A 13,350-nucleotide genomic window follows, 5' to 3' on the forward strand; every position below is an offset into this window, starting at 1 on the left:
TACATGATGCCTTTTTGAATTGTTAAGCAGTGGTCCATATTGCACTTGAGCTCCAGTTTACTTAAAAAAGGGTAACACTGTACTGGATATGAGAAGGGATCCTTTTACAGAGTGTTTTTATAGAGGTAGACAACTGAAGTACGCCAGGGAGAGATAAAAACCATGATGTGTCTGTCTATTAACATTCACTGCCAACTCCATAATATCTTTATAGCACTGAAAGCTTCTGGTGAATCTGAAAAGCATCTACACTATGGTTTCATGGCTAATGTAAAAAACAGCAGCAGCAACAACAAGTTATATAGAAGAGGTGGTTTTGTTTGTGAGAGAGACGTGTGTCAGACTGATTGAACACTAATGAGACTGTTTTAATCACTGTCGCGAAGGTGTTTTAATGTGGGTACAGACAGACAGTGGTGGAAGAAGTAGAAGATGATCCATTACTCAAGTAAAAGTACTAATACCACACTACAGAATTACTCCATCATAAGTAAAAGTCCTGTATTCTATATCTTACTTAAATAAAAGTATAAGCATCAAAATGTTCTAAAAGTATCGGTAACGCTTAATATTAAGGTCCTTGTAATAACCATTAATTAACAAGTAATAAGGTCCTTGTAAGTCCTTACAATATGCTTATTAACATTATTGTGTGTTTATAAGCTTATATAAGTGTTAATAATGGCATTACAAACACCCATGACCCACCCATTATGTCTTTGCCATGCCTTTATTAATCTTATTTTGTTTGCTTATTGATATTAAAATATACGTTATTGCTCATCTATTATAAGTTAACTGTAAGTTAACTATGCTTTTTGCAACTACCGGATGTAAAGCGAGAACAATGCCTTATTACTTGTTAATTAATGGTTATTAAGGACCTTATTATAAAGCGTTACCAAAGTATCAAAGGTAAAAGTACTCATTATTGAAAATGGTCCCACTCAGATTGCTAAATATATTCCAAATATATTACAGGATTATTATTATTACCGATGCATTTATGTAAGCAGCATTGGGGCTATTTTTATTTGAAATTGATCATGTTTTTCATTAGTTTGGTAAATCTTGACCTGAAAAGTAACTAAAGCTTGCAGCTAACTGTAAAAAAAAAAAGTACAATATTTATCTCAAAATGCAGTCGAGTAGAGGTATAAAGAGGTATAAACGACGTACAAAAAGTACAAGTACCTCAAAATTGGGATTGATCCTGACACAGAGGTTGGACTGTACTGTTTAAACATGGACTAGAAGTCATCGACCAGGAATCAGTGGATGGCCCATAGAGTCTACAGTCATGGAAGAAATTATTAGACCACCCTTGTTTTCTCCTTGCTTTCTTGTTCATTTTAATGCCTGGTGCAACTAAATGTTCATTTGTTTGAACAAATTTAATGATAACAACAAAAACATCTCATAAGAGTTTAATTTAAGAGCTAATATCTTGACATTTTCCATGGTTTTCTTGATAATGATTGTGGTTATTATCAAGGAAACCATGGAAAATGTGTAGATATCAGCTCTTAAATCAAACTCTTATGAGATATGTTGTTGTTATCATTACATTGGTGCAAACAAATGTACCTTTTGTTGTACCAGGCATTCAAATGAACAAGAAATTGAAGAAAAGGGTGGTCTAATAATTTTTTCCATGACTGTATATGAAGATGCACAATGCGGGTCCACCCCCACTCAAATGGTCTGTGAGTTTCTTCCTTTTAACCTATAGGGTGTCTGTATGTCTATATGGCTGACATCCAGACTTGATTTGTTTTGTTTTTTTGCAATTTTAAAAAGTTAGCTGTCTATGGTGCATTTTAGGGAGACAAATGTAGAGCTACCAAACATGCTAAAGCAATAAGAATGTAAAAGTGATAATGAATCAGCTATCAAGCTGCTGCTGTAAACACAGTGCACAAACACAGAAGCTAACATGCTTATTACCTTAACAAGGTTGCACATGCTAGCTAGGTTGCATGATTGGTTTATTACAGGATCAAAGTAAGGAGACATTGGGTCTTTCCCACAACTGCACTTTTGATCAACGTTTCATACAATTTAGTCATTTGATATGTCTTTGCATCCATGTAATATTGAACATTTTGGCTTCTGTGTTGTATTTTCCTGGGAATAAAACCCATCCATCCAGTTCCATGTCTATTTCCATAACATCACTTCCACGTGCGTATACATGACAACAAAAAGAGACAGCTGCAGTTCATCCCTGTTCCCTCCTGTGTTCCATGTTTGAAGTGAGTTGTCCCGCACTGAAAACCAACAGTGACAGGATACTGGATGACTATTTCAACACAGTTTATATTGTTCTCAGTGGAAGTGGATCCCATAGCAGCTCCAGCAGCTGACTTCTCTGTCTGTATCTTTGATCACTATTCTTTCATCTTTTGTGAGCCTGGGACTGGCACAAAATTGCAGCATGGCATGATATACGACATTCCATCTCAGCAGCGTATGAAAAATAAATTAGATTTCCCTATACCATTTCCTGATCAGCCCCCACCAGTGGCCCTCCCTCCCTCTCATCACACCTGCCTCGCTCTTCCTGCCCATGCATGCAGCAGCTGGGCTGTAAAACACACACACCAAGGGCGTGTTACAGAAGCTGTTCAAACTACACTGTTCATATCTGTTGGGTGTTTCTGGTAATGCACTCAAAAATGCTGACCAGTGATGCCTTTTGTCAGGAGGAGAACATTGTTTAAACTGTAAATGTAAAAGACATGATTCACCATCTTTTTGTAAACGATTTGTGATTTCGGGACTATTTCTTCACAGCAACAGTATCCATCCACCTTTCAGTCCTGAGCAGCATGGTCAGTGAGCACAGGTTTTGGTTTTAGTCCCTGTCTGTGGCAATAAGACTCTGGGATGCTTCACACAGTCATAGAGCTAGGATGTTGTTTACCAAGAAGAGCTACAGCAAATAACCTCTCATAAAACCTTCAATTTGTTCTCAAAATCAAATTTGAATTTGAACCAAATTTTTGAGAAAATTAGCAAAAGAAAATGCAAATGTATGCTTGTTCCCAATGCTTGTTGGTTCATTGAGATAAACAATGGCTGGTGCCAATTCTCTAGTCAGAAAACCATTATACCATTACGAAAAATGATGATTTAATTATAAGAGCAAAGTTGACATAAAACAGTGTAAAAAAGTTGTTGGCAATATGACATCTCCCTCTCTTTGGCCGGTGTAGAAACAGGCAGCACAAACTCTGGAGTCCAGTGGCAGAGCTGAGTCTAACCATCAACAAGTTGCTCATCGAGATGTTTGGGATCAAACCCCTGGTACTATGGCTTGTTTCGGGGGAAAAAAAGGTTTCCATTGTATGTTTGCATTGTATGCCTTTAGCTTTGGCACCAGCCTGGGTGTCACAGCTCTTGAAAAGCGGTCTACAGAAGTAGCTTTACTTTTTTTTACCCCATATCCTGACTTTAATCGAAAACCATGTAATTTTGTTGTAAAATATACTGATTAGTTTTTGCCAAACAGGTAGCAACAGTTCAGAAACATTGACAATGAACATAATTGTGGTTTGAGGAAATGTACTCTGTGACTGGGCTTTCACCACAAACCCCAGTGCCAGAGGGCTGAATTTGAGTTGCTACAGTGGCTAAGGTCAATTTCTTAAACCTTCATTAATTGATTCCTTGGGAACTTGGGGGCAGCAGAACAAGCTTAAGGCACAGCAGTGACATATCATTGTGAAAAGCATTGTTGAAATAACATGAAATGTCCCTATTGTAGCCAATTTCAAGGCCAGCACAGGCCTTGGCTCTTTTTTTTTTCAATTCAGCACTGTGAAACTTAAATACCTAACAAATCCAAGAAAGAAGAATAAAGCTGTAGATGTTATCAGACTATAACACAGGGCCCTGTCACACTGAGCATGACCAGTAATTTGAAAGTGAACATCTACAGTGTATGTGCAAAGTGTTCATTAAGATATCACACTTGCACAGAACTGGGATGAAGGGGGGAACTAATTGAAACAATGCATGATGGATTTCCCGAGACATTCCTCAGTGGAAAACTACTTCTTTATTGAGTCTCACTCTGTCGCATCTCCTTACTGTCGGTCAGGAAGGATTTGTCAAGCTTTCAGTCATTTTGCTCTTAAAATATATCTTCATCTGATTATATTTGGAGCCTCAGGTTCAGCCTTTGAATGCAAAGTACATGACGTACCTCTTCCGCGTCATGATCATGCTTTTATGAATCATCCGGGACAGACTTTCTATTCTAAACTGCTGCATTTTATATTAAGTTCATATACAGTGACCGCAAGCAAGTGATGCACTAAATCCATCCAGTCTCAGCCCGCATTAAATCTCAGGGTCAATGTGAATTGTTTTATGAACAAGTTTGATTATATTCTTCATTACCTCTCTCTTATGCATCAGTTTTCTGTATTTGCTGCATGCCAACAATAGCCAGACACCACTTCACTCTCTTCAAGTACTGCACGCTCAAAGCTAGACATACTTTGGATCAAAATAAATCCCTGCAGCCTGAGTGTAAGCATTGTTTCGATTCAATACACGGTTTACAAAGACTGAGGCCAAACCGGTGAAATAAGTGCACAGAAATGGTACAAATGTGTTGTTTCCAATGACAAAATCTAGCAAGAAGCACATTTATTCTCATAATAACTTCAGTTTTTCACATTCTTATGACCTTCAAAAACCTCCTGAGTGGGAACGCATAAAGCTCCAAAGGCTGAAAGCACTCTTTTAGTCTCCTGTATCAGATTTGACAAAGTGATCAAAAGTATAAGTTAAGAATGTAGGACAGCTCTTTCTGAGGCTCCAAACTGCCTGTCGCTTTACAGCAGTGACAGCATCAATGGCAGCTATAGGCTCATTCTGAGGCAGTTACACAGCTGAGTGTTCTGCTGTGATCACCGTGTCAAACACATCATCACCACCACCATCATCATCATCTTCATCTTCACAGGCTGCTGCACCTCCTCAGCCAATCTCATTCATTCAGTGTATGTCAACATTTCTTCCACTTCCACTATGGTTTGGTCTGTAATGCGTGCTGAATAGTGTCGGATAACTGTAAAACTGAGGCTAGGAGGTGCTTAGCTTAGCATAAAAACTGAAAACAAGTGGGAAACAGTTATTCAGACACAAATGAAATAAGAACATCAGCTTTACACATGGGATAGATAGAGTCTTTTACCTTTGGGTAAAGCTAGGCTTACTGTTTCCTCTGATTCAAGTCCTAATGCTAAGCTAAGCTAACTAGCAGCTGGTTCTACCTTCATATTGAAGACATGGAAATGGTGGCCAACTCAACCCTCTGAACCCAATGATCCGTCGGCGTATGGAAAACATATGTTTTCTTGAAAAGATTGCCACAAAATACACCATTTACTGTAGAAAGAAACTATAAAAACAGGCATTGCCGTCAAGTACATATACAGATGCAGTTAATTTAGTGGTTTTAATGGTGTACTCACCCATTGTTGAAGATAAATGAATTTGATGTACTCTGTAACTACTCAACTCTTGTACCTTGTACCTTGAGTTAATTAGCCACGTAAGCAGTGTTTGCATTACTGCTCGAAACGCCGGGATCAATACAGATGTTCGCATATGCACTGGTTAACCAAACATGGATCATCACACACATCCAGCTTGGTGGTACAAAGTGTGTCTCTCTGCAAATAATAATCTACGTGCTATCGGACCATCAACTCTGTGAACTCTTGTGTATGCCTTTGTCAGATCTTCTTGATCCTTTTGGTGATAGAGCTCTGTCCTATCCAGCTGAATAGTATGATGTGACTCTGTACATGATTGCTTGGTCTGGCAGACTTGTATACTCATTATAATCTTTATACTTTTTCCATATATTATCTTAAATACTTTTTATTTCTCACGAAGGAATAAATCATTACATTCGTCTACATTCATCTCTAATTACAAGCCACATTTATGTTTATTGTTAGGCAGCGTTCCATCGAATTTCTAATGAGCAAATGAGAGCAAGGGAGGACGATTGGTCTTGTAGTATAGAGAGCGACAAAGTCCACGGAAGGAAGAGGTCATGGTGGAGGAATAGGGCCAGACCTATGCTGTTTGTGATATGTGAAACCAAAAGTCACTGATAACATCCAAGCATCATAAATAATCTTAATGTAGGTTAACAGACATATCTATCAATAAAGCATGAAGCATGTGTGTGTGTGTGTGCGTGTGTGTGGATGTGTGTCTAGGGCATATCTCTCTGACCGTTAGTCAGACTGACCAAAGATTTCGTAAGTGGCTTGCACATGGCACGAAGGTGTGCATCCTTGATTTTGAAGATTTTTGAATTTATTTTTCAAAATATCATTATTTACATAGGACGTGTTGCCGCATTGCACTGACCCATTGTGTGATAGGCCTGCACCTGGTCAGTAACCCAATTCACTCTGGATTTCCACGCCTGACTCATCTCATCTGTAGGTCTATTTAGTCTGCCTATTTAAAAGTGCGCTACAAGGTTCGATTTTCCAATAATATTCAAATAGTTTCCAGCGAATATCAATGTTCAATTTGTATGTGCTGGATGGTGTGCGTACCTTATGAAAAGCAAGTGTTTTATGGAGTTGCAGATGTTGTAATGTGGCATGTAATGTACGAATATGTTCTTCCTACGGGCACTGCACTAGTATAACTTAAATTGTGACAAATACCCAATTTAACCATAAACCTCACTACACTGCGACCATTTCACAATGTTAATCATATTTAAATCTGCGACCATTATAATTAATTATGAGGCTATGAGAGGGTTTTTTTTAGGAAACCTTCACACAGGTCATATTAAAGGTTCGTGACAAAATACCTTTTGTGTGTAACATTGCTTAAGTGTGCCTTAAGGTCATTGTGAATATGATAGTAGCATATATCCAATTTAATTTTTCATCCTAGTGTCCCTAACACCTACACAGCAAAATAAAGGTCACCATAAAAACAGAGAGAAGTACTGCCTAGTAACCATATGCATTTCTGAACATAGGATATTAAATTTCACTATCATAATAGGTGTTCAATTGAGCAGTAAAGCAGTGAATTAAGTCCATTTAATTCACTTTTCCCTCCTGCAGAAAGGCGGGCTACATATGCAGGTTGTGTGCAGACTATGCTGGGACTATGGAGGCGTTATGTGAGTACAATGATGAAATAAATATACTTCTTGAAGGTTAATATCCAAGCTCATAATTTGAGTGGGAGGTGCTTGTTTGATTTGTTTGTGCTCGACACAGTGGCAATGATATATGTTGAAGAGACAGCCATAGACCTGACTGATTAATAATTCACGGCATGTCGAGTTTCTTCTTTTCACAAGGCCGTTTTATAGGTTTGCATAACTTACTCGTTTGTGTACTTACACTATACAATGTTTCATTTTCCAGATACTAAGTATCACTCCAGGGTGAAAGATAAAGTAAAGTCTGAGCAGAATTCACCAACGAAATCCACAAATCTGGTGTTAAAGGCTCAAGTTTATCACATCCCCCTGAGGTTTCTGCCACTTTTATCATGTTGAAAGATGTCTGTAACAGTGAATTCGTCCTGTCGACGCCTCAGGTTGCTTCATACGTGCTTTGATAAAGAAGGTCAAGGATTTTTCAGGGGTAATTTCATCCAACTGCAAACTATGTTAAACAGAAAAACTGAACAAAAAAGCCAAAACATTACCTATATTGTGTGGTATTGTGCCATATGGTCCCTCCGAAATACCTCAAGGCCACACATTCACGCTCAGCGAGCACAATGAAGAAGCAGCCTATAGAAAGATAGTGAGAGAGAAAATTGTTAAGGTCATTTTCTATACCATTATTCACCTGCTTTTATTGAATGACAGTACCTCCTTTCACCATATTGAAGGTAAGGTGAGGGAATTCAATCAAAAGGTCATGAGGACTCATACAGTTTACCTCTGCTGTTATATATCATATTAAATTACAATGCATGTATTAAATGATGACTGCATCTGTGTTCTTTTCCAAGGTTTTTGAAAATGGAATATTACATCAGCCCAAATTACTGTTTTTGTTAGTGAAGTCTGCTGGACTTCAGTATCGTAAAGGCCTGTTTGATGGCAAGGTATAGAGGCGTAAAAATATTCTTAAAAATTGCATTTTGCAGCGGCCCTATCCACAGCACTGGAGTCAGTTAATTTTTTCACTCTTTTACTCCACTACTTTCCAGGCAGACAATCTATAGGTGTGTGTTGTCATATACCACTTAAAAATGTTCAATAGAGAAAACAAGTCATAAGGGATTAAAACGGTCTGCGCATAAATACTTTTCATGGCAAATCAACAATATTTCAGTCAAGCAACTATTTTACATTGATTTTGTCAATTTGATGACCGAACTATGGACCCGAACCCAAATGCACAACTCTTAGACCAAAGTTTCAAAATAACATTTTATTAAACAAAATATAAATCACTTTTACAGAGGAAAAACACTACACATCTCAAAAACTAAAACTAACAATACTAAGGCTTAATTTATGCTGGGTTTACATCAAAAGATTTTCACAGTCCCAGACTACAAACTGAGAGTCTTTAGTGAATCTAGGAGTTTTACTGCAGTCACAGCGCGCTCCCGTCATCTCCATCGTAATCTGCACTGTTTCATATCAGTCTTTTCCTAGTCTTGGGTTAGCGATCATATCAAATGTGTTTGATAGTATTACAAGTTGCAGTGACGTAACACAATCAACAACCAATAGATGAGCACAGGGAAGGTCCCTGGTTCCAGGGATACAAATATACTAATAAATACAAATATAGTAATGTAGTATATTTACGGCCACAAGCGGGATTTTTGGGGGCGCTGTTACCCTAAGGATACCCAGTTAAAATGTATAAATAGATGTATACATAGATAAGTAATATATAATTGATGAGTAACTAAATGAAAGTTGATAGAGGTGATGAATATAATTAATCAAACTAATTATAATTAAATAAGACATAAATGAATATCATGAATTCATTTCAAAAAATTCCTCTCCTTTATTCTTCCTTATATCTATTTTTTTTTACTGTAAAATAGTCAACTTTTCATGTCAGAAAAACATAAACCCTTTTCAGCTTTGTGACGGGGCATCCCCCCCAACACAAACCACTGCACACATTAGAGCAGCTGTAACCAAAAGCTGCTTCTCCTCCATTTTGTTTTTACTAAGAGCATGGTGGGATAAATAAATCCCTGCAAGATTCACAGTCTGTCTAAAATCTCAGTCTGAGACGAGGCTGGGACTAAAAACTCTAAACACTCGTCTTTAGATGTGAGCAGGTGTGAGCCTATAGTTTTGTGGGAGTCTTTTCCAAATCTTTTCAAAGTCTTCTGATGTATAGGTAGCATAAGAAAACAAACAGAAAATCACTCGTGCGAGGCTATACTAGGAATAAGGAAACAAACACAATCACTCCAGCAAACAAAGTATCAAAGCAACAAGACCTGACAATGACATGGACAAAACGCTGGTTCTCTGACATGGGACAAGACAATGTGGCACAGGACAAAGGGAGACACGGAATATACACACACAAGGTAAGGGCACAAGTGGAAACAATCAGGGTGGAGACAGGTAATCCTAAAGGCGGGAAAACAGACAAAGGGAGAAAGTAAAACTGGGAATAATGGACACAGACAGGAAGTAGAACCAAAAAACAGGAAATCACAAGACAACATAAACATGAAATAGAACTGAATTAATTAACTTAACACATTTTTCTAGACATGACAGATTTCCTACCAAGGATATTATAAAAAAAATTCCACATGTACCAGATATCACATTTGTGTGCCTCCATGTTGGCAAATACATTAATTATATGTGCACAGTAAGTGAATTTGATTGACGGAAGTTATAAAAATACTAAACTGGTTTTCCAGCCACTGCTCCATGCAGAATAGACGAATCCTGTTGACATTTCTCAGTGATATTCAGTTCTACACTGGCCTTATGCCCAAGTCATCGGGTCATGACGGCATTTACATGGCAAGAGAAAACTTGTCACACATTATAATAAAGTTCACTCCCTCCTCCACATCTCTCTCTTCAAAGCAACCAGACTCCTTTGACAAAAATATTTTTAGCTAAGAACACAGGAATCATTGGTCCACCGATTTTTTTATTTGCACATCCACAGCAGTATATTGCTTAGCTTCCATGCTGGTGCTCTGCTTCTCCAAACAAGGCATGCACCAATAGCCACCTGTAATACACACTGATATATATATATATATATATATCCTTGTCCATAACCAATGTCGTCATCCAGATACTTTCATCATGTCCTAAGGGGCAAAGTAGGCTTGGGAAAATAGCATTTTAATGCTAAAACACAAATTCATGTAAAATCATACAGAATGTATATATTTGACCTCTGTGACAACATTTAATTATCCTCTGTACTGTGAAACAGTGTGAAACAAGGCCAGCCAACGCCCATCCTAAACAATACTCAGGTGTTATTAGATATGTATTTGATGTGAGCCAGTCAGCACTATTATGATTTATACAGAATTATCTGCTTCTCAAACAAAAGCCCATAAAAATCTCCTTAAAGCACAGTGTAGGAGGCAGCACAGATTAGATTGGTTTATGGAAAGTTATTGAAATAGAGCACAGTGGGGTGTTTATGCAGGGCCCCGGCTCCCAAGTGACATTATAATCTCTGCAATGACTGAATGCACATTATTCATCTCTTTTCTCTTATTTTTGTGGCCAGTCGTCCCTACAAGCTGTTTGCCTTTCTAAACACACAATCTGAGAGCTGTATTGTTTGTTTGCCTTGCAAATATGTGTGTGGGAGTGAGAATGGCGGTGTGCATGCACACATGTCTGAATGTGTTTGTGCTCAGCTTCATGAAAGAACAGCTGAAAAAAGGACAAGGTCATGCATGTAGTACTGGTTGTAAAGTGTCGTCATGTGCTCTCAAAGGTATAGAAACATGGTTTCAGAAAGAGATGAATGAGCCTGCAGTATGTTCGTTTGAATGTGACCTTGTTGTATACCATGTAAACCCTTGTTATTATGCATCTCTGAGAAGAAAAAAAAATTCAGAATTTTAACCCTTCAAATGCTTGTTTGTTTACATAATGTGACCGTTGATATGTAAAACAACACAAAAGTTGAATTATTTTAAGTGAACTTAAAGCTCAGGAGAAGTTTTACTTAGTTTCCTCAGTCTGGTATATGTAAATCAATAGCACCATTAAACAAAACAAAACACAACACTGATTTTGATAAATATGTATTATTGTGCAGTGTTGCTCCATGAATCCTTCTTGTTGTCTTAGCTGACAAAAAATGTCCATAAAAATGCTTTAAAATATTATATATTAATATCATTTTTCACTTTCACTAAGTTACATTTTTTAACCAACATCAGCCCTGATAATAATAATAATAATTTAAAATTGTTAATTGTTGACTGCATACCAGAGGTATTTTTTTCCGTTGCATATGTTAGTAAAAGGAAACAACATTGATTTTGATGCAGTGCTCCATGATAAATCAACAACAATCACTTAATAGGAAGTAAAATAGGATGTATTGCCCCATAGGGAAAACATGAGAAAGTGGCTCGAAATGGTGGGAAATATTTAAAACTACAAATTTGAAGCCAGGGGTTAACATTTAAAGTCTGGTATAACAGAATGCATGATTTTATTCTGTAATAGTCTAAATTGTCTACATGGTTAAATCTCTGATACACAGTTTATTTTTGATTTATGATAGAAACTGAGGCTGAACTTCACACCCTTGCCTAAATGTAAGCAATACGCCTAACCAAAGCCAAATTTATGAAAATAAATAATCTTAAAAAGCCAAAAATGTCCCGGCTCGCCACTCTGTTCTTCCTCCATTGATAGCAGATATATTCCACTCAGTGCTCTCCCTTTGAGATGTTTATATGTTGCTTCTCTCACGCATTTGCCCTCCCACGCAACAACAGCATGATCCAGCCTTTTAAGTTGACACTGCCGTTTGTTGACTGATTCTCTTTCACACACACTCTCACTAACTGTTCCCTGTGTGGCTCTCTCCGGGGACTCATGACACACCTCATTCTCTCGGTTCAGATATATCGTGTGTCTCTCTGCTCGCCCTTCCCTCGTGATCTTACAGAGCGTGTCAGTCTGATGAGTGGAAAACTTGCAAGCGCACCCCCAACGGTGCTTTGATATCTGGGGCAGATCTTGCTCATCAACAGTTTTCTGTGGACCAGGGGACCCTACAAAAGAACAATCTAAGCCTCAGTTTTTAGCGGGTCCCTGGCTGGGTTTAGCCTGTCAATTGCAGTTTTAAAAACGCCAACAAAGACTGCACTGCACGCTCACCTAAGAGACCGTTACTCTGCTCAAACGCATCCTGACTGGAAGCCTAAATGATCCCGAGTACTTGGATGGTGGGTTGATGCTGGTCACCTGAGATTCGCTCATTCATAAAATCATTATTAGCTCTGAAGGCGAAGCAGCCAGATTATCCAAATAACAGATTATCGAGCGAATGTCATTATTGTCTTAATTCAGTCTCCATTTAAACACACTGCTCCCAGCAATTACCTGTTGTGCTGCACATTTAGGCTGACAAAATGACTGAGGGAATTGAGACTTTAAAAGATGCCAAGAGAACGCTGCTTCATTATAACAACATAACAAGCCCATTAATAGGATTCATAATGCATTTGAAATCCGTTTGTCCTTGTTTTTGTATCGTTCTGCACTAATCTGATCTGAAAATTGGTGCATTTACAATTCAGCAGCTTAATAATATGTTGATTTTACTCAGTATACTACAAAGTGTTTCCATAGCAGCTCAGAACCAGATGAGATGAAGCCTTGAAGGTGCTCAGTGAATCAATCCACCATCATTATAAATGTACAACAGAGGGTTTCAGGGGACGTACACACCTTGGGTTAGCTGTATTCTTAGTAATCTATACCTAGTTATTGGGTAGTAATTAATAAGGAAAGTATTATTTCTATTGCATGGTGTGAGCCTAGACTGTATATAAATAATGGACGTCACCATGACGTTACCCATTGGTTTGTGGACTGCCCGTTGGAAGCATCGAGTTCCATGGTAGAATTGTGTGAGTGTAAAAGGAAAGGCTGAAGTGAGGATATGGGGTATAAAGAACAACATGGGCCACCTGGGCAGGGCGGGTTAATGGATGGGTCAAACAGACAACCAAAAAAGTAGACAAAAGTCAACGTAATTTAAAGTTGCATAACTTAACCTCATGCATATTTATTTTACTTTAGCTTTTTTCTTCTATGCCTAAGCCTGTCATTGT

At 38.0% G+C, this 13,350-nt stretch overlaps 1 protein-coding gene across 4 annotated transcripts in view; it reads right to left on the bottom strand.

Moving 5' to 3' along the window:
- Positions 1-13,350, bottom strand: part of LOC131987924 (leucine-rich repeat and fibronectin type-III domain-containing protein 2) — a 169,907-nt gene that overhangs the window by 42,243 nt on the left and 114,314 nt on the right. For 2 of the 4 annotated variants that reach the window (XM_059352852.1, XM_059352853.1), the window contains one exon: positions 7,720-7,807. The exons of 1 other annotated variant lie outside the window; for it this stretch is intronic. The gene's annotated coding sequence lies outside the window, so the exon portion shown is untranslated. Of the gene's footprint in view, positions 1-5,489; positions 6,060-7,719; positions 7,808-13,350 lie in introns of those variants that run through there. One more of the 4 variants, XM_059352855.1, reaches the window with a different exon arrangement.

Source organism: Centropristis striata, chromosome 16 (genome assembly GCF_030273125.1).
Source record: "Centropristis striata isolate RG_2023a ecotype Rhode Island chromosome 16, C.striata_1.0, whole genome shotgun sequence".
Taxonomy (NCBI): domain Eukaryota; kingdom Metazoa; phylum Chordata; class Actinopteri; order Perciformes; family Serranidae; genus Centropristis; species Centropristis striata.